Genomic DNA, 21,338 nt, shown 5'->3' on the forward strand with positions numbered 1-21,338 from the left:
CGATGTCGTGCTGATCAGATGCTCCCAATGTTCCTGGATCGATGCCCGTTGTCGTGTTGGCTTCAGCTCCTGGTTGTGGCTTTCTTGCAATGACGATGTCAAACACTCGTTCTGACTTGATGCTGGGGGTAATTCCTCGCAGATCTAGCTGTACTCTTCGTCTGTGCTGCTCGAAGACAAAGCGTTGTTCTCAGTACCGACACGCAGTATGACGACTCGTTCAAGCAGTGTTCTTGTCCACGAATGAGTCTGATATGCCAGGCTGCCTTATTTTATAATCCCGTCTCGCGTCATCAAGCCGCTTGGTCGCGTGCAATCTTAGCGCGCCCGGGAAGTTTTCCCGCATTAATTATATCATGAGCTCTAATTAGCGAATGCATTAATGAATGCAGCCCTAATGCATATCCAAATAAAGCAGAAATTATACAGGTTGCAATTCTTGTCTCAAATCCAATGCAACTCTTCCGTAACCAAAGATATTAATTTAATTCTTTCTTCCCTCGTAATATAAGTTTTGCCGGGATCTGGGAAGCGTCCCCAATCTTCATCAAGAGGCTTGGCTTGGGACATAACTCCTTTTAATGCGTTTCTGGAAATTTCTCATAATGACGCTCGCGCTCACTTCACATAAGAACGCTTCTTCTGGACCCCTTTATGACATATACTGTAAGACATTGGCTTCGTGGGTGGCCTTGTGTGATTCCAATATCCAATACTCAAATTCATACAATTGTCCCAATGAACAGAATGGTTCACTACTTCGTACCATTTTGTCAGAATTTGTAACAATAGGTTCCGTTTCAGTTCCCGAAAACTCATTTTCACTATTTTCTTCAATTCGTTCAACATTATCACTGAACTGTCAAGTATATCGTCAGAATTTTCACCTGCTTCTTCCTTTCTAATCATCTCCTTTGCCAATTCATCTATCTATTGTAACACTTTCCGTGCATTCTAGATACAAATATTTTAATATATTCACATTCAGTCAATATATTTACAATATTCAACGATGCCAAAAATACTAAAGTAACAAGATGCAAGGTGAGGGAATATCTCACTGAACCGCTTGGATTACAGCAATGCACCGCAAACGAAAATAACGAACCTTAAGCAACAACAACAGTTGCGTACTAATGGGGAAGTTAATGAACTTAGAACAATTAGAAGGATAGACACGTGTGAAAACCACTGCGCAGTGGGTTTTGACGAAATCAAGGAATGAGAGATTCCCTTTCCACGCGCCCGCTGCCGCGTTATTCGTGCATTGCGACTGTCGTTTGAATATTGTAGTGGAGGTCGTTGTCTGCAGTATATTAAGCGAAGTAATACGTATTCTTGCGTGCAAATAGCCAAACGTAGGTGAGACAGAGGGAGACCCCTTTGGCTTTCAACGAGGGCAAATTGGTTGAGCACGGTTAGCTGGAACAAGTGACCTGAAGACTGGTAGTGTTCTAGGTGTATCGAGAACATTGGTGTTCAAAACGGCATACACAACTTGTATCTAGAAAGCATCAACGAAGGGTAACACTGGACGAAAACAAATCCTCAGCGATCAGGATAGCTGAAGATTTAAAAAAAATATGAATAATCGCAGCTAGCGGGAATCTAAACCTCTGATCACCACCAAGATACACGACGCATACGGCACCGAGGCCCTGCAACATGGACCAGAACAACATTGTCCGATAAGTCGATATTTACCTTGTTTTCAAAAACAATAAACTTATGCATCGAACTGTTTAGTTCCTATATTTCCCAACTTTAAACATGTAGGTGGTTATATGTTGGAGTGGGCCGCAATTTCATGGTAGTATGTTTGTCACCGGGTTAAGTGCGGCCAGTACCCAGTATTCGGGAGACAGTAGGTTCGAACCCCACTGTCGGCAGCCCTGAAGATGGTTTTCCGTGGATTCCCATTTTCAAACCAGGAAAATGCTGGGGCTGTACCTTAATTAAGGCCACGGCCGCTTCCTTCCCACTTCTAGCCCTTCCCTGTCCCATCGTCACCATAAGACCTATCTGTGTCGGTGCGACGTAAAGCAAATAGCAAAAAAAAAAAAAAAATTGTATGTTTGTCCTATTTCTACTATGAAATGAGTAATTACAACCAAGGACTACGTGGGCATTTTAGGTGACTAAGCGCATCTTGTTACAATAGACACGGATACCTTAGTATTTATGCATTTCTGGAAAGCAGTGAATAGTGAATGCTACTGTATAATTAAAATGACTTTTGACATATGGCTAAAAATTCAACTAACACATTTTTATACTTACTCATTTCGAACTCCGAGGTAGGATACTTCGTAGGGGGCACTTACCTGAAAAAGAAAGGAATCTGTTAGAAATGATTATAAATTTATATGGGACAAATAACCTCATAAATTATGCAAGTCCTTAATCATTGTATCAAAATACTCGTTTTGTGAAGGTCACAATGAAAGAAGTGGACATTTTAACCTTCAAACATAACACATACTTACCACAAGATATACATTTCATGATTTGCGTATTGAAAGTTTAGCTTAGTTGTATAACAATTACAAATGTTTCCTCCTATTCAATAGAGTAAAAGTGTTTCTGACAATATTTAAAATTATACGGGTTCCAGCTCTAATTTGGGCCATATTTAAAAGAACACATTATTTAAACATGATTATCGTTAAAATCAATTAAAATAATGTGACGTGTGCCCGGCATATAATACACTATTTTTATCTTGAAGATAGACTTCGTAGTAAAGCTAGGTGAAACTTCCAACAACATTCCATCAACAATCTTCCATGCATATCAAGTCCTAGTTAAATCCAGAGCCTTGTGAACTGCAGAAATAGAAGTCTATACGTTCTCGATTGGCAAACGTTTCCGTCTCCCTGAACTCATTCCAAACTCTGGAGACATTACTCTTACTCACTCCAACACGAGCGACTACATTCACCTGCTACCATCCTCGTTGCAGCAATTTCACAATAAAATTCCAATGGTGCCAGTGAGAGAAATGGGTACTTTTGCCATATTTTTCTCAGTTCCACACGTAGTGTCTATACATCAACTACATTAGCAGTGATGTTGGTATCCTCTGTGGGTGGGGGAAACAGATGAAGAATACCCGCAAGGTATCCCGTTCCCGTCGTAATGGCGACTAAAAGGGGCCCCAGGGGCTCTCAACTTGGAAGCGTGGGTTGGCGAACACGGGGCCTTTAGCTGAGTCCTAGAATTATTTCCATTTTGTGCCAAGCTCCTCACTTTCATCTATCCTATCCGACCTCCCTAGGCCACGAATGCTCTAATACCGTCGGGGTCGGAAAAGAACAAGAGTTGACCAAGGGGGGTCGGACAGGATAGACGAAAGTGAGGAGCCTGGCACAAGTAAGTGGAAGCAATGCCAAGGCTCAGCTAAGGGCCCCGTGCTCGCCAATCCATACTCCCAAGTTGAGATCCCCGACGGTAATAGAGCATTCGTGGCCTAGGCAATCTTTCATTTTCACGCCCTTCGTGGCACTTGCCTTTCTTTGTCCAGTATTTCAATTTTCGAAGAGTCGGATCCCATCCTTGTTTTCTCTCTCTCACCCCTGTGGGTGCGGAATGTAGATGAAAAATGCACCCACGGTATCCCCTGCCTGTCGTAACAAGCGACTCAAGGGGCGTCCAAGGATGTTTGAATTACAGCCATGAGACTACTTGTGATTAGCACCATCACGCGAGAAACACCATGGGTCGACTTTGCTTGCGAGTAGTACCACTTAGTGAGGTACACAATAGGTTTGTGACTTATAACAACGTGGGTGGATCACTATGGGTTTACAGTGCCCGTGATTAGTATCACTACATGAGGAGCACCGTGAGTGTACGTTGCTTGTGATTAATATCACTACATGAGGAACAACATGATTCTACTTTACTAGCGATTAGTACCATCATAAGGGGGGAACAAGCATCACCAATTTAGGGTATCGCTTTGGAAGCCACGAACCTACTACGCTGGCGTAGCAGGAGGAGAGGTGATATTCCCACGTAGCGCGTCCCAGGTGGCGGATAGGGGGGTCGTTACAGGCTTGCCGAGAGACTTGAGGGAAATAAAATACCTCTCGCGGACAAAGCACACTACCCCCTGCGGGTGGGGGACGCACATGTAGAATACACCCGCGGTAACCCCTGCATATCGTAAGAGGCGACTAAAAGGGGCCCCAGGGGCTCTCAACTTGGAAGCGTGGGTTGGCGAACACGGGGCCCTTAGCTGAGTCTTGGCATTGCTTCCACTTACTTGTGCCAGGCTCCTCACTTTCGTCTATCCTGTCCGACCCCCTTGGTCAACTCTTGTTCTTTTCCGACCCCGACGGTATTAGAGCATTCGAGGCCTGGGGAGTATTTCATTTTCACGCCCTTCGTGGCCCTTGCCATTCTTCGTCCGTTACTTCATTTTTCGAAGTGACTGATCCCTTCGTTCCTCTTCTTTTTCCTCTCTTTGTACCCCCTGTGGGTGGGGGACGCAGACAAAAAGTACACCCACGGTATCCCCTGCCTTCTTGAGAGGCGACTAAAAGGGGCGACCAAGGGATGATTATCAGAGAACCATGAAACTACTTTTGATCCGTACCATCACGCGGGGAACACCATGGGTCGCCTTTACTTGCGAGTAGTGCCACTATATTAGGTACAAAATAGGTTTGTGAATCGTAGCAGCAGTAGGTGTGGACTGTGGGTCTCCAGTACCCGTGAGTCGTACCCATGTGAGCAACACCGCGGGTCTGGGCGTAGCCTGTGAGTTGTACCACTATATCAGCGACACCGTGGGTCTGCGTTGCCTGTGATTCGTACCCACTATGTGACGAACACCACGGGAATACCGGCGTCCGTGATTAGTACACCTAGGTGAGGAACCTCATCGGTTTGCGTTGGCTATGAGTGGCGCCATTATGTGAGAAACACCACAGGTCTGCATTACCTGTACGAGGTACAATACTTGTGAGTAGTACCATCTTATGTGGAACACCGTGAGTTTACGCTACCTTTGATTAGTACCGCAACTTGATAAATACCATGGTTCTCCTTTACTAGCGATAAGTACCATTATGCGGGATCGTTGACATAGATATTGCCCCATTTAGACAAGCATCATCGATTCAGGATTGGGCTTTGGAAGCAGTTCCTTGGTCAGTAATATTGTTTCTGGGAGGGTGAGGCATTGAGCGTCTTATCCACTGATTGTTTTAAATTCATATTCATCAGTTCATTCCTCATCATCACGTTTTGAACTCTGGTCGGTGGATGAATTTTTTTATTATTTTTAAATGAGAATCTCATTTCGTCTCATTTCTTACCCTAGGGGCCGATGACCTAAACAACAAGCATCATCATCATCGAACCCCTTTAGACAACAAGCATCATCGATTCATGATTGCGATTTGAAAGCAGCTCCTTGGTCAGTCATATAATTTCTGCAGGTCAGATCCACTGGTACATTCATCATCACCACGTTTTGAATTCTGGTCAGTGGATGAATTTTGTACTTTTAAATTGTAATTGCATTTCTTAGCATTAGGGGCTGATGACCTAGATGTTAGGCCCCTTCTAACAACAAGCATCATCATCATGATCATCGGTTTCTAGCTTTTGTGTTTGTCCGGCTCTTCCACCATCACGATGGAAGTATACTCATACAGGAACAAGTTTAAATATCCACACGATTTAAAAATTACTGAATATACTAGGGGTTTATAGGGAGACCGGAACAGGGTTTTTTTTTTTTCAATTTTCCCTTACATTATTGATTTTCTGTAAAATCCGTAGAATATATGTGATACGTACCTTCATTTAAAACAACTTTTTAAAGTACATAATTTCGCTTACTCTTCAAATGACTGAGAAAGTTACTATTTTCTGCGTGTCTTATGCTCTGCATTGAGTGACCGAGTACGACCTCTACCGATTACCATAGCAACATCTCTCGGTGCTTGCCAGAATGGAAGTAATGTAGTGCCGTTTTCGTCGCCGTAATTCCCGTAAACTCGTGTTTGTTCGTTGGGTAGGAGGCAAAAGAAACGCCAAGCTATCATTCTGCGGTGTATTCCTCTCATTATAATGACAACTCCCCATCTCCATTGTGAATGACATAAAGCAAGTGAGTCTGCCGTTATAGATCATATTCCCGAACTCGATTGTAAATAGCAGTAGGAAACATGGCCTGCCATTAACATCAAAATTTCCCAACGCGCACCGTACATCGGAAGCAACGTAAACGCCACTGTGCCGTGTTGAATAAAGCCCATTGTAAGCTTCCGTAACTAGTCACAATGTGCATGCAACCAGCAATCCACGAACCTGCTACGCCTGCGTAGCAGGGGGAGAGGTGATACTCCCACGTGGCGCGTCCCAGTTGGCGGATAGGGGGCTCCTAACCGGCTTGCCGGCGGACTTGAGGGAAATAAAATACCTCTCGCGGACCAAACACACTACCCGCTGCGGGTGGGGGACGCACATGTAGAAAACACCCGCGGTATCCCCTGCCTGCCGTACGAGGCGACTACAAGGGGCGACCAAGGGATGATTGAATTAGAGCCATGAAACTACTCTTCATTCGTACCATCATGCGGGGAACACCATGGGTTGCATGTACTTGCGAGTAGTATCACTAAATTGGTACGAAATAGGTTTGTGATTAGTTGCAGTAAAAAGCCTGGCCTGGTGGATTCCAGTACCCGTGCGTTGTACCCATGTGAGCAACACCGCGGTTCTGGGCGTATCCTGTGAGTTGTACCGCCATATGAGTGGCACCGTGGGTCAGCCTTGCCTGTGATTGGTACCCACTATGTGCGGAACACCACGGGAATACCGATGTCCGTGACTAGTACACCTAGGTGAGGAGCCTTACCGGTCTATGAGTGGCGCCATTGTGTGCGAAACACCATAGGTCTGCGTTACCTGTACTAAGTACAATACTTGTGAGTAGTACCATCTTATGTGGAACACCGTGAGTCTTCGCTACTTTTGATTAGTACCCCAACATGACAAATACCATGGTTCTACTTTACTCGCGACATGTACCATTCTGTGGGGCCTTAGTCGTGGATTTTGCACCCCTGTAGACATCAAGCATCATTGTGCTTTATAAACGGTCCCTTGGTCAGCAATACTATTATTCACGACCTTTTTTTTGTGTCTGATCCACTGTTTTTGTTCGTTTGTTTGTTTTTTTGTTTTTTGTTTTTGTAGGCTTCATATCCACCCATTCATTCTTCATGACATTTTTTTTATTTTTTTTCAGTGGATTAATTTGAACTTTTGGTTATTTCATTTCGTCCCATTAGGGGCCGATGACCTCGATGTTAGGCCCCTTTAAACAACAAGCATCATCATCATCATCATCATCAGCAACCACCAATATAAACAAAGTTGAGCACTTTAATGGTTCGTTAACCGCAAGAAGAAACAGTTGTGTTTCTCGGATATCGCTAAGAGACATGCAGTTTAATATAATCTTTAACCGAATTCGATAGCTGCAGTCGCTTAAGTGCGGCCAGTATCCAGTATTCGGGAGATGGTAGGTTCGAACCCCACTGTCGGTAGCCCTCAAGATGGTTTTTCATGGTTTCCCATTTTCACACCAGGCAAATGCTGGGGCTGTACCTTAATTAAGGCCACGGCCGCTTCCTTCCCACTCCTAGCCCTTCCCTGTCTCATCATCGCCATAAGACCCATCTGTGTCGGTGCGACATAAAGCAACTAGCAAAAAAGAAAATATATATATATACGGGTGCATTTGCTCATCAATAATATACGAGTGCAGTAACCTCATGTAGAACTTAGTAGTACCACATGCTAAATCAAATACAGTTGTTTCCAATCTTTCTGCAGACTGACAGTATAGACAGCAGTTTATCATAACTTGTTGCTTACCAAAGACACGTGCATTAGCGTGTGTAAATATTAATTACAAATTGATTAGTTTACCCATTACTATTCTATTTTAGTAATTGTCTATCATCCGTTATTTATCAGCGATATCTCGCTACTGTGCCGTGTTGAATAAAGCCCATTGTAAGCTTCCGTAACTAGTCCCAATGTGCATGCAACCACCAATATAAACAAAGTTGAGCACTTTAATGGTTCGTTAACCGCAAGAAGAAACAGTGTTGGCCGAATACGTAGTCAGTCTTAATGGGGGACCTACACTTTTGAACATAGAAAAATGGGGTGTATTATACCTTTTTTTCTTCCGCAGCAATGGTAATGATTACTAAACGGAAACTTAGTACGACAAAGATATTAATCCTTAATAATATACCTACATATTTAGAAATCATTACATATGGTATTATATATAATTAATTATTCAAAATAGCAGTGTTTCGTGGAAAATATTTTCCCGCTTCCGAGATAATTTCCAAACACATGACTATTTTTCTATGATTATTTTTTATTATGATTAGTAGTGCTATAGCTACAACCTATAGGCCCACTAGAATCAGTGAAGTCCATGCAGTATAAATATTTTTTTCATAATGTTATTTTCAAGTAGCCATTATAATTAATTTACACTTCAAAATATTTCTTTAAACGTAACCAATGAAGATAGCTCAATAATTCTGGTATATCTTCTTATCTATAAAATATACATAAAAGGAACATTTCATCTTTATATCTTAAAACCGGTTCTGGAAAAACGAAAGTTACTGGAAACGAGCAACAACTTTATCGATAAAGGGCTTGCTTGGGTGACAGAGTTTCAGGTTTTTGGTCATAACTCCGAAAGTATCGGATATATGAACAAAATTTTCGCACTTTTATAAAGAGGAAAGTTCAACCTTAAATGAAAGAAAAAATTTAAAAATAGCAATTTTGGTCGGTCAAATATGTCGTTCACCCCTAAAGAGATACCGAGCGATGGGTGAAGACAGGAATGAAATAACAAATATATGAAAGTACTGACAACCTCACACCACCCCCAAAATAATATATTTTAATTTAATATGAATTTCTAATGAAATAGCCTGGCATGATAACTCAGGGAATGTTGCTTTACTTGTAGTTCGGACAACGCAAGTGAAATTTTCATATTTTATTTTACATAATTTATTTTGTGATTAATTAATTAATTTATTTATTTATTTAGGATCAGCAAGAGCATATCACCGATTTACAAAGATCCGAAAGATTAGAACATATGCTTACAAAATTCCTAAGACGACTTGGACAAGAGCTCAACATAGCGGGCTAGGAAAATGTTCAAACCATGCAAGCTAACTGTTGTACACGAACTACTGCATCCACGTGATCGTGATAAGCGGGTACGTTTTTATGATTGGATGTCACGAAACAATCATTATCAAATAATTGATCCACGCTTAATATTTTTCTCTGACGAAGCATGGTTCCATTTACATGGGTATGTTTTGACGCAGAATAACAGATATTGGAGTACAGAAAAACCCCATCGTATATTCGAAATTCCTCTACATGATGAACGGATCGGAATATGATGCACAGTGAATGGATGCAGAATTATAGGGCCTATCATTCTTCAGGGCATAATTAATGCACAAAGATATAGGGATAATATAGTGAAACCATTTTTGGACAAACTGACTGACACTCGCCGTCGAAATGGATATTATCAGCAAGCCTCTGCCACCGCGCATACAGCTAATGACACATTAAACTTAACTGAGGGAATTTTTGAAGACCATGTTATTAGTATGAACTCGTGGCCGTAACGGTCCCCATATGTAACTGTTTGTGACTTTTATTAACGAGGAAGCTTGGAAAATAAAGTTAATGCAAGAAACCCTCACAAGATGGAAAAAAGGAAAGAACATATCCAGAGAGAATTAGCCTCAATTACGGAAGACGACCCTATGCGTGTGAAAAGGAGTTTCCTAAGACGATGCCAGAAATTTGTGGATGCAGGAGGTGAACATTTCCAACATCATCTGTGGTAAGATACGAGCTAATTTTCTTAATTCTTAATTTTCTTAAATTTAATTGTTTTCTCATATCATGCACGGATAAAGTGAGCAAAGTGCTGTCCTTGCTGCTATGCCGCGGAGCGGGAAGTGATGAGTCAACGGGAGGCAGATATGCTGGGCGCGTCTGCCGGCCAACCGATCAGAGAAACTCGCTGTAATTTCATACGAATTACGGGAAATGATATCGAAAGGATCATCAGAAAAAGAGGCAAAATTAAGGGGACGTAGGATACTGCCCTGCGGTACACCAGAGAGTGTAGGACGGGTGATGAACTGCACCCAACAAGGACCAAGCGCTGTAGTACGTAGGTGGATCAAAAGGTTAGTTGCACTAAATCGTCGCAGCAGCGCGCTGTGTGTCGCAAACGTGGGCACAGCGGAGAAAGGGACAGACACTGCCCACACGTTTGCTAGGCAGGTCGCTGTGGTGTCTCGTCTAGTATTGTGTGAATAGCGGCCAAATGCAATGACGCGTCGACTGGACGTTCACTCCGAATATGAGGTGCATGCGACAATCCGATTCCTATGGGCTAAAAGGAAGAATTGCACGGACATTCATCGTAAAACTAGTGATGTGTATGGGGAGCGGGCCGTTTCCCGGCAAGGTATCGTAAAGTGGTGTCAACAATTCGAAGCCGGACGAACGGATATCACGGACAACCATCGCGAAGGCAGGCCCGCAACGTCCAGGACCCATGCAAAGGTCAACAGTGTGAATGCGATCATTAGACAGAACCGGCGCATTAAACTGAGAGAAATCGCGACGCAACTGAACATGTCGTATGGCAGTGTGTTCGCCATTGTTCACGAGGACCTTGGACATCGTAAGCTGTGTCCAGGATGGGTCCCACGTCTTCTCACCGATGAGCACAAGGGACAACGTTTCCAATCCTCCCTGGCATTTTTGCAACGCTATGCCGCAGACGGCAACGGGTTTCTGCGGCTAATCGTCACAGGCGACGAAACGTGGGTCCACCACTTCACCCCCGAAACGAAGCGAACATCAATGGAATGGGTGTACCCCTCATAACTATAACGAAAGAAGGCCAAGGTTCAACCTTCAGCCGGTAAGGTTATGGCGACAGTGTTCTTTGATATGGAAGGCTTGCTGCACGTGGAATTCATGCCGAAAGGAACGACGATCAACGCGGCGTCGTATTGTCAAATGTTGCCATTAAAGAGAAGCGCCGGGGGAAATTGAGTGCTGGTGTGAATTTGTTGCACGTTATCGCAACACTTCACAAGGCCCGCCAAACGAGAGAACTGCTGCAGCGTTTCAAGTGGGAGGTCTGGCAACATCCACCCTACAGTCCTGACCTAGCGCCATGTAACTTTCATCTGTTCGGTGAGCTGAAAACGGAGTTCGGGGGTCGATGTTTCCAGACCGATGAGGAGGTGAAAGCCGCTGTCTCCGAGTGGTTGCAGAACGCTGGAGGAAATTTCTATGCATCCGGCATCGACAAGTTGGTTGTACGTTCACAGAAATGTTTGGAGTCTCTTTGGAAACTATGTGGAAAAGTGACGTTACTGTGCATGTCGTTATAGTCCTGTTGCTGTTGTATAGGTGGTGTAATAAATGGTCATAACTAGGAAGTGCAACTTATTTCCTGATCTGCCCTCGTATCACACGCAGAAAGCTCTGAATAAGACCTAGGAGTCTCCCATGCGCATTGAAAAGTTCAGAAAAGTATGTGTGAGAAAAGTGCGAGGTCGACGGTGTCGAAGGCCTTGGCGATATCGATATAGCATCCATCAGTCATTGCATGATGGAGGAGGATAGCCAAGATTGTTACGCAAGTGCTTCCAGGTAGGAAACCATGCTTCTGGGGGCATATGTATGGAATGGTAAACAAAAACAAACAACGGTGAATAATCATTTCAAAAACAGTTAACAAAGCAAGTAATATTGAGATCGGACGATACAATTTGAGATATCGGACCTCTTTCCACCTTATTGTATACTTCGCAGGGGAACTTGTAATAAATTACACGATTCCTTCTTGAGTTTATTTCTGTATTCAAACGTGTAATACGAAAGCACGTGCCAGTAACGTGAAGTACGATAAAGCTGAACAAAGTCGAGATAGAATGAGGTAGGTCACAGAGTCAATTGAACGGTATAGCTCCTGGTCAGATGTGCAAAATTCTCCCTGCTTCCATGTTACATATTATTGTATGTCTGATATCTGGTGTGGACCGAGCTCGATAGTTGCAGTCGCTTAATTGTGGCCAGTATCCAGTATTCGGGAGATAGTGGGTTCGAATCACACTGTCGGCAGCCCTGCAGATGGTTTTCTGTGGTTACCCATTTTCACACCAGGCAAATGCTGGGGCTGTACCTTAATTAAGGCCACGGCCGCTTCCTTCCCACTCCTAGCCCTTTCCTGTCCCATCGTCGTCATAAGTCCTATCTGTGTCGGTGCGACGTAAAACAACTTATTACATACTATCCACTTCATTTCGTATCGATATTGTAATCAAGGTAACTAATGAAAAAGGTTCCACCTGATCGATACTTCCCTTTTTTATTATTTAGCCTTCGGCTAAATTTTTGTCATTAAAACTTACAGTACATGTTTCGATTGCTTAGCAATCATCATCAGCTGTTTTACATAATGCTTAGGTGAAAAATAGCATAAAACAATTCCATAATTAAGATTAAAAATTATGTTAGTTAGGAACAATTATGTGGTGGGGGGGGGGATACGGGAAGGGTGGGGAGTGGGGCAATTGTTAGTTAAAGATTAAAAACTTATACAAATTAAAAAACTACTTTTTAAATTAAAAGTCTTTGGTTTCATTCTATGTCACTGCACTGGTTATGTATTAAATTCGACGGTTTTTAGCATGATGCTTTGCAAAATTGTCTTGATTGTATAATGTTCCTTCTTTTTCTAGACCTTTCTTGTTTGTATCTCGTTACTGTCCGGTGGAGAAGATTATGTTTATTGTTGGTCGGATTATTCAGGTTTTGTTAAGTTGGATAGTTTTGAGTACGACCTGTAACCGGCAGAAAAAAATGCGTCTGTTAATTAAAATTATCTGGGGGTGTGTTGTTTGCATTTTAAATAAATTGAACTGTAAACATTTTTTTTTAAACTTACCCCTATCGGTTATACAAATTCTATTCGGAAATTGTTAAGTTGGGATGTTTGGTGTACGACCTGTAACTGGCTGAAAAGATGCGTTTGTTAATTGAGAATACCTGGGGATGTGTTGTCTAAAGGAATTGTTTGTACTGTAAAAACTTTTTAACTTACCCCTGTCCAATTTTGTTCTTGTTCCGATGTTTACGGGTTTGTATCTATCTCTGCCGTCCTCGACCTTGTGTAGTAGCGGTGTGATGAGGGCGTTATGCTAGCTTGGTTTGGAGGGGGAAGGGGAAGTGAAGGCGTGTGGTCATTTGTTGTTATGTGCAGGGGGGTTGGCTTCTATTTGTGACGTAGCTCCTTTGTGGTTGCTTCCTAACTTCATTGGCGTATTTGATTGCCTCCTAATAATTCCATGTATCTCAATACATGTTCAAATTAGGGATTTCTTTGTTCGTTCCTTTCATTTAAATTTTTATCATTATTAAGCAACTCATCCAGAAATATATGTATACTTTCCAAACTATTCATTAGCCTTCCTTTATTTAGTCTATTGATGATTGCAAGGTCCTGATTGATATTTGTAAATTTGTGGCCTGTCTCTTTCATATGTTCACCCATTGCGAAAATCCTTCTGAGTTTTTCCGCATTAACGTGTTCTTGGTATCTTATCGCGAAGTTGCGTCTGGATTGCCCGATATATGTGGCCTAGTACTGATTACATGTTAACTTGTAAATTCCTGAATTTTGAAACTTTCCTTCATTATTCTCATTGACCCTGCTATGACTGAAAAACCTGTGTCTAGTGTTATTGTTTGTTGAAAACGCTATCTTAATGTCGTGCTTCCTGAACAAATTAATGATTGCGTAAATGTTCGGATTATTAAAAGTGAACCTCACATATTTTTTGGTTCGTTCTGTTTAATTAAACTTGTTTACTGTTTGTATTTGCGTTTGGTGATTAGCCCGTTAATCATTTTTAAACTAAAGCCGTTAAGGAGGGCTTGTTGTCGAATGAAAGTTCTTTATTCCTCTCTTTATTGGTTAACGCAATTTCGAAGGCTCTGTTAACAAAGCTGTAATATGCGGATTTTTTCTGTGAATCAGGATGCAAAGAATTAACATGGATCGTGGTTGGTGTGAATGTTGGTTTTCTGTGTATCCCGAAGTAAAATTGGTTCCCTTTTCTAGTTGTAGTGACATCTAAAAAATTGATTGAGTCATGTTTCTCTTATTTAATTGTGAACTGTATTTTGGGGTCTAGAGTGTTCAGGGTGTTCAAAATACTGAGACTATCGTTAAGGTCCTTGTTTATTATAGCGTATGTATCATCTACATAGCGTACCCACAAGTCTAGCCCTTTACCGTGGTTTACAACGCGAGCATGTTCCAGGTGGTCCAAATATATATTAGCTGATATGCCCGAGGCTGGAGCCCCCATTGGGAAGCCTTCTTGTTGATATATTTTGTTATTGAATAAAAAATAGTTCTGGTTGAGTTCAAATTTCAGTATTGTCATAAACTCTTCTATTTCGGGTATACTTATACGTTTGTTTTCTAGTAAATTAGTTTTTATGATTTTAATCGTTTTCTCTTTACATCAAATGAACATATGATATGTGTTGGTTTATGTTTAAATTCCTTAATGATTTTGCCAAAGCCACTAGAATTTCTTACGGTTGTATTAGAAGAGAAAACATAATTTTGTGTTAAAAATTTGTGAATATATTGTGAAGTTTTATATGTGGGACTCTTACGGAAATTTATTACTGGCCTAATGGGTACATTTTTTTAATGCAACTTAGGCATGGCTCTCGCTGTAGGCAGTCTTGGGTTTATATTTATCATCCTTTGTAATTCTTGCTCGTTTAGCAGGAAGGTACTTTGTTTAAGAATTCCTTTCAAGTTTCTTTGAATTCGCGTGGTGGGATCCTTACTTACGACCTTAAACTTATTCTTATTGAAGAAAGTTTATGTTTTTCCTATATAATCAGTTTTATTTAAAATAACTATAGTGTCTCCTTTACCTGCTTTAGTTACGACTACATCGCTTTGTTTGATTTTGCGTTGTAGTTCCTTGTTTATTCTGGTATTTTCTTGGTTTTTCTTTAAGCCGTTTATAAGGGAAGGGATTTTTTTTTCCTTGCTTCATATCTCATGTCATTCTGCACCTCGACTGGAAGGGTTTGTATTGCTGCCTCGGTTTCGGCCAAGGTGAGGGTTAATTCCTTATTTTTATTTCGAGTGTGCCAGTTATAGGGCCGGCCCCGTGGTGTAGGGGTGGCGTGCCTGCCACTCACCCGGAGGCCCCGGCTTCGATTCCCGGCCAGGTCAGGGATTTTTACCTGGACATGAGGGCTGGTTCGAGGTCCACTCAACCTACGTTATTAGAATTGAGGAGCTATCTGACGGTGAGATAGAGGCCCCGGTCTAAAAAGCCAAGAATAACGGCCCAGAGGATTCGTCGTGCTGACCACACGACACCTCGTAATCTGCAGGCCTTTGGGCTGAGCAGCGGTCGCTTGGTAGGCCAAGGCCCTTCAAGGGCTGTAGTGCCATGGGGTTTGGTTTGGTGCCAGTTATAATTCATGCCCTTACCTAATATTTGCAATTCTTGATCTGTGAAAACTGTCTTTGAAAGTTTTTCAACTGGGGGTGGGTGTCAAGTGTTTGTTTAAATTGTAATCTAATCTCCTTTCTTGGTTTATCCTCCTTCAGATCATCGAATTTCTTATTTAATGTAACGTGTTTCTTTTCCATTAAGTTATCTAATTTATTCCTACTGTGTCTAAGGAAGGAATCCCAATCTAATGGTAAAAGAGTTGCTGCAGCTTTAAGATGAGTTGTATATAATTCTCGGTTGAGAAATTGTTTCTTTTTGTACATGAATTTTATCTCCCTTCTTATCCAAGTTCGGTTCACCATTTTTTGAGTTACTGAATGAAATTTTGAGTATAATTTTTTCTTTTGAATTCCTTTTATAAATTTGGGTATTAAGGCGTTCCTTAAACATTCTTTAAGAAAAGTTATATTTTTGCTTGCTGTTGCTACTTTCACCTTTAGTTTTAGATAGGTGCAAGCCATATTTCCTGCCTGGTTGGCGTTCGTATTACATACTACCCACTTCATTCCGTATCGATATTGTAATCAAGATAACTAATGAAAAAGGTTCCACCTGATCGATACTTAACTTTTTTATTATTTAGCCTTCGGCTAAATTTTTGTAATTAAAACTTACAGTACATGTTTCGACTGCTTAGCAATCATCAGCTGTTTTACATAATGCTTAGGTGAAAAATAGCATAAAACAATTCCATAATTAAGATTAAAAATTATTTTAGTAAGGAACAATTAGGTGGTGGCTAAATAATAAAATAATAAGAAAGGAAAATATCGATCAGGTGGAACCTTTTTCATTAGTTAACTTGTAAAGCAACTTCTAAAAAAATCTGGTGTGGCGCTGTGGTTGAAAACTCATGAAACAAATAATTGACGATAACCTCTCTCATTATTTGTTCTATCGAAGAGAGTAAAATGGCTCTTTATTTATTCCCGTTAACCTACCTTGAAGTGAAATAACTTAGCCTGTAAAACAGTCCGTAAAGTCTCCCTCCTATGATGCACATGAGAAAAATGTTTTAGAAATTGATTTCCATTAAGGCTGGTAGATTTCGTTAAGTTTGGTCATGTACATTGAATGGGAAGGTGACATCACTGTTCCGATCTTTTTGTAAACCCCCAGTCCATTCAGGGATATGGAAATAATTTTTCCATTAACCCTACCCTACTCAAGGGCACGTGGATTCTATATATAAAGTTTGATAGACATATATCCAGTAGTTCTCCATTTATAAGACCTCCGACAAACAAACAGACAAACCGCCAGACACCAAAGCTAAAAGTATGCAGATGGTCTTTTCTACACCTGAAACGGGTAACTAAATGAAAATTCGCCAAAGTATCCAGTGTACGCACACGGTCCTTACGATTTCATTTATATACAGTAGATGAGAAATCTGCTTCACGTACAACACTTTTTGCGGTATGTCCGCTGTACTTAGCTTGTAAAACCGTCCGTGAATGACATCTCATTAATCCTCCTATCGAAAAAGTGCTCATGAGATAAAAGTTTTAGAAATTTATTTCCACGAAATTTGGAAAATTTCTACTCAGTTTGTTTCTTGCATATTTCGTGAGAGAGTAAAGTCACCGTTTCAGCTTCCCATAAACCCCCCAGTCCATTTCGTGAATTTGTATCACTATGGACCTTACAATCTACCTTTGAACAGGTGGTACTAAATATGAAGTTTGGTTGAAATATTTCCAGCAGTTTTGGAGTTATAAGAAACATGCTTTACACGCACCCGCTTGTAGGCTAAATCCGCTGGGACATAGACTGAAAAACGGTCCTTTAATGAATCTCCCTTATCAATCCTCCTATCGAAAAGGTGCAGATAAGGAATATGTTTTAGGGATTGATTTCAATTAAGGCTACAACAGGCTGTTCATATATATTGTGGGGAAGGGTAAAATCACTGTCTCGATCTTCCTATAAAACCCAGTCCATTCAGGGATTTATAAATAATACTGGCCCTAAAAGCTACCCAAGGGCAAGTGGATTCTATATCTGAGTTTTGGTAGAAATATATTCAGTAGTTTTTCACTTATAAGAACTCAAACAGACAAACCTACAGACTGACATCAAAGCCAAAAAACCACGAACCTACTACGCTGGCGTAGCAGGGGGAGAGGTGTTACTCCCACGTGGCGCGTCCCAGGTGGCGGATAGGGGGTTCCTAACCGGCTTGCCGGCGGACTTGTGGGAAATAAAATACCTCTCGCGGACCAAACACGCAACCCCCTGTGGGTGCGGGACGCTGACGAAGAATACACCCACGGTATCCCCTGCCTGTCCTAAGAGGCGACTAAAAGGGGCCACCAAGGGTTGATTGTCTTGGAATCATGAAACTACTTGTGATCAGTACCACCACGCGGAGAACATCATGGGTCGCTTTTACTTGCGCGTAGTACCACCATATTAGGTAAAAAATAGGTTTGTGATTAGTAGCACACAGGAGCACCGTGCGGTCGGCTTTTGCAGCACCTGTGATTAGTACCACCATATGAGCAGGGCCATGGGATGATAGCTACCATGGTTCTGCCATGCCTGTGATTAGTACCCACTATATGAGGAACACCACGGGATAGGGGAAGGTCCCTGTGGTTAGCACTATTATGTGATGAATACCATAGGTTTGCGTTGCCTGTAAATGGCGCCGCAAAGTGAGAGAAACATAGGTCTGTATTATATGTCGAATTTCATAACCTCTGAGTAGTACAATAATGTGTGGACTACCGCAAGTCTCTGCTACTTTTGATTTTTTTTGTTAGGGGCTTTACGTCGCACCGACACAGATAGATCTTATGGCGACGATGGGATAGGAAAGGCCTAGGAGTCGGAAGGAAGCGGCCGTGGCCTTAATTAAGGTACAGCCCCAGCATTTGCCTGGTGTGAAAATGGGAAACCACGGAAAACCATCTTCAGGGCTACCGATAGTGGGATTCGAACCTACTATCTCCCGGATGCAAGCTCACAGCCGCGCGCCTCTACGCGCACGGCCAACTCGCCCGGTCTACTTTTGATTAGTACCGCAACAGCACAAATACCATGGTTCTACTTTCCTAGCGATCAGTACCGTTATGAAGGGCCGATAACTTGGATTTTGGACCCCCTTTAGACTACAAGCATCATCGTTTCAGTGTTATGCTGTAGCAGTAGTCCCTTGGTCAGTAAACCTATTCTTTTACGTCAGTTTGTGTGAATGTAAAGCATTTCGGGTCGCTTCCACTGATTGTTTCAAATTCATGTCCATCCATTCATTCTTCCTTCTCACGCTTTGAATTCTGGTCAGTGGAGAATTTTATACTTTTAATTTGTCATTCCATTTGGTCTCATTTCGCACTATTAGAAGCCGGTGACCTCGATGTTAGGTCCCTTTAAAGAACAATCACCATCATATTTCTTGTACGAACTTTGTGAGTTTTGTATATCTTTGGCCGGTACCTTCATTTTTCGGAGTGTCGTATCCTCTTGAACAAGAGTAAATTCCAGAATATATTATACCATGTTCACTATAAGCATATAAATATAAAGTGTATACCGCTCTAAAAAATGACAACAACATTAATATAACTATAGACACTCATGATCAAGCAACTAATCTATTAAGGGCCGTTTTCCCCAAATGAGTTTAAACTAGGTTTATTTTAATCTGGTTTAAGTCTGAGTTTAAACTAACATTCATTTTCCCCATATTGGTTTAAACTTTGTATCAAGTTTAAACCTGGCTCAGAGTTAAACCTTCTATATTGTTGGTTTAAACTGCTGTTTATATTCAACTTTCTTTACATTTTATTAACGTATCTCTGATTTTCCTAATAGAAGGGTTAGTTTTGACTACCAGTACTGCAGCACTTTAATGAAAAACGTACTAAAATTATAACCTAGTATTAGCATTAGAAAAATGGGAGAATTTATTGAAGTCTTTGGTTAAATAGGAAATAATTTTCATGTGCAAGAGAGGTTAAGAAGTCGCGTTCCAACAAAAGTTTACAATCTTGGAAAATCGGATGTAACGGAGTTCTTTGATGGATTTATAATTCATAAGCGAACAGCAAGGATTGTCTAGTATCGAAGAAGGATTCATTTAAAACGTCAGCTGCACGAAATAATGCTATTTCGCTCGAAGCAATGATTCTGGTTGCTTTAAGATATGATGCAGCAGGCATTTTCTTCATTAACAACGGGGACCACAGACCTTAAATTGCAGTCCCCTTATAATATTATATACTGTAAAATACTGTTCGTGGTATGAATACTGTAATGTGAAGCATAAAAATATTCCTACATAAGTCGTGTAATACGTCTGCTCTTCATGCGGTACCTGGTGGCTGTGGTCGCTAAAGCGTGAAGTCAGCATCGTCCGAATCCTTGACAAGGCGGTTCAAGTCTAATTTGTCGAAAATATTTTTACCATCAGAATGTTGACCGGCACGGTAGGAGAGGCGGTGGTATACAATTTCTAATCGCTAGATTATATATTTATAGGATCAGAAAAAACAATAAAGTATTTCATGCTTGCTAGTAAACTTGTAATAGAATAGATTATAGTTAAGAATGTTTCATCGTAGCCTATCTATTGCCAGCATACCAGCAATAGAAATATTAATGCTATAGGGAGAAGAGTATTATGCATACAGTACGACATATCGCGAACTTGGTTATGTTATAAACGAATATGGAATCAAGTAATACATCTCCAAATAATACATCCTCAGTGGTCTGTCTGCTGGATCCAAGGTTTGTGAGATTGATTCCGGCCGAGGGCGATGGATTTTGATAGAAGATAGATCCCGAGCATGCTTGGAATTTGTTTACTTGAAATTCACATAAATGTTGATTTTCTGAGGAAAGGAATACCGTAGGCCTATTCCTGAAAGACCAGGATTTTAAAATTTTAAACGTTCCCGTGTGTTCCGTAAGACAATACAGACATCAAAAGACACGTATTAGGCCCACGGTACTTGTTTATGGTAAAGCATGACAGAGAAAAATAAGAAATAAAAGTGCGTTCCAATAAATTGTAGACAGCAATAGGTAGAATTATATGACACAACACTTCGCACAAATGTAAACAATTTATTTATCAGTAAAGCTAATATCCCGCCGAATTTGTTCTTTATTCACTACGCACGATAGCATTAATTCGCCACAAACAGCTGATATTATTACAAAAATGTCGGTCATTGAATTACTTGGCTCTGATTGGCCAATTCCAATCGACCATGCCTTCGACTATTCCTTCAGTGCAGCCAACCTTAGCGCCAACGACAGCTCGCCCGTTTAAACTAAACGAGTGTCAGAAATTGGTGGAGAAAATGGACGCAACTTTAAACTAGGTACTAAAGTTAAACGGGTTTAATTTATACCAGGTTTAACTCGATTTGGAGAAAATGGCCCTAAACAGACTAATCTCACCCATTAAGTTTAAAGAAGGGGGCACAGCTAAATTAGAAGAACTAAGGAGAAATCACCATATAGCCATTGAAGGTATAAAATTCATCAAACCCTTACTTACTAACATTTTTCGTCTACCAAGACGCTCATACGTAATATTAGCTAATGCAAACAGACCAGAGGAACATAATCCATGAGGAATTATAAGTGTATAACTTCCTCTAAACCCTCAAACACTTAGTGTTATTAAACCCCCTAGGACAA

Source organism: Anabrus simplex, chromosome 4, assembly GCF_040414725.1.
Source record: "Anabrus simplex isolate iqAnaSimp1 chromosome 4, ASM4041472v1, whole genome shotgun sequence".
Classification (NCBI taxonomy): Eukaryota; Metazoa; Arthropoda; class Insecta; order Orthoptera; family Tettigoniidae; genus Anabrus; species Anabrus simplex.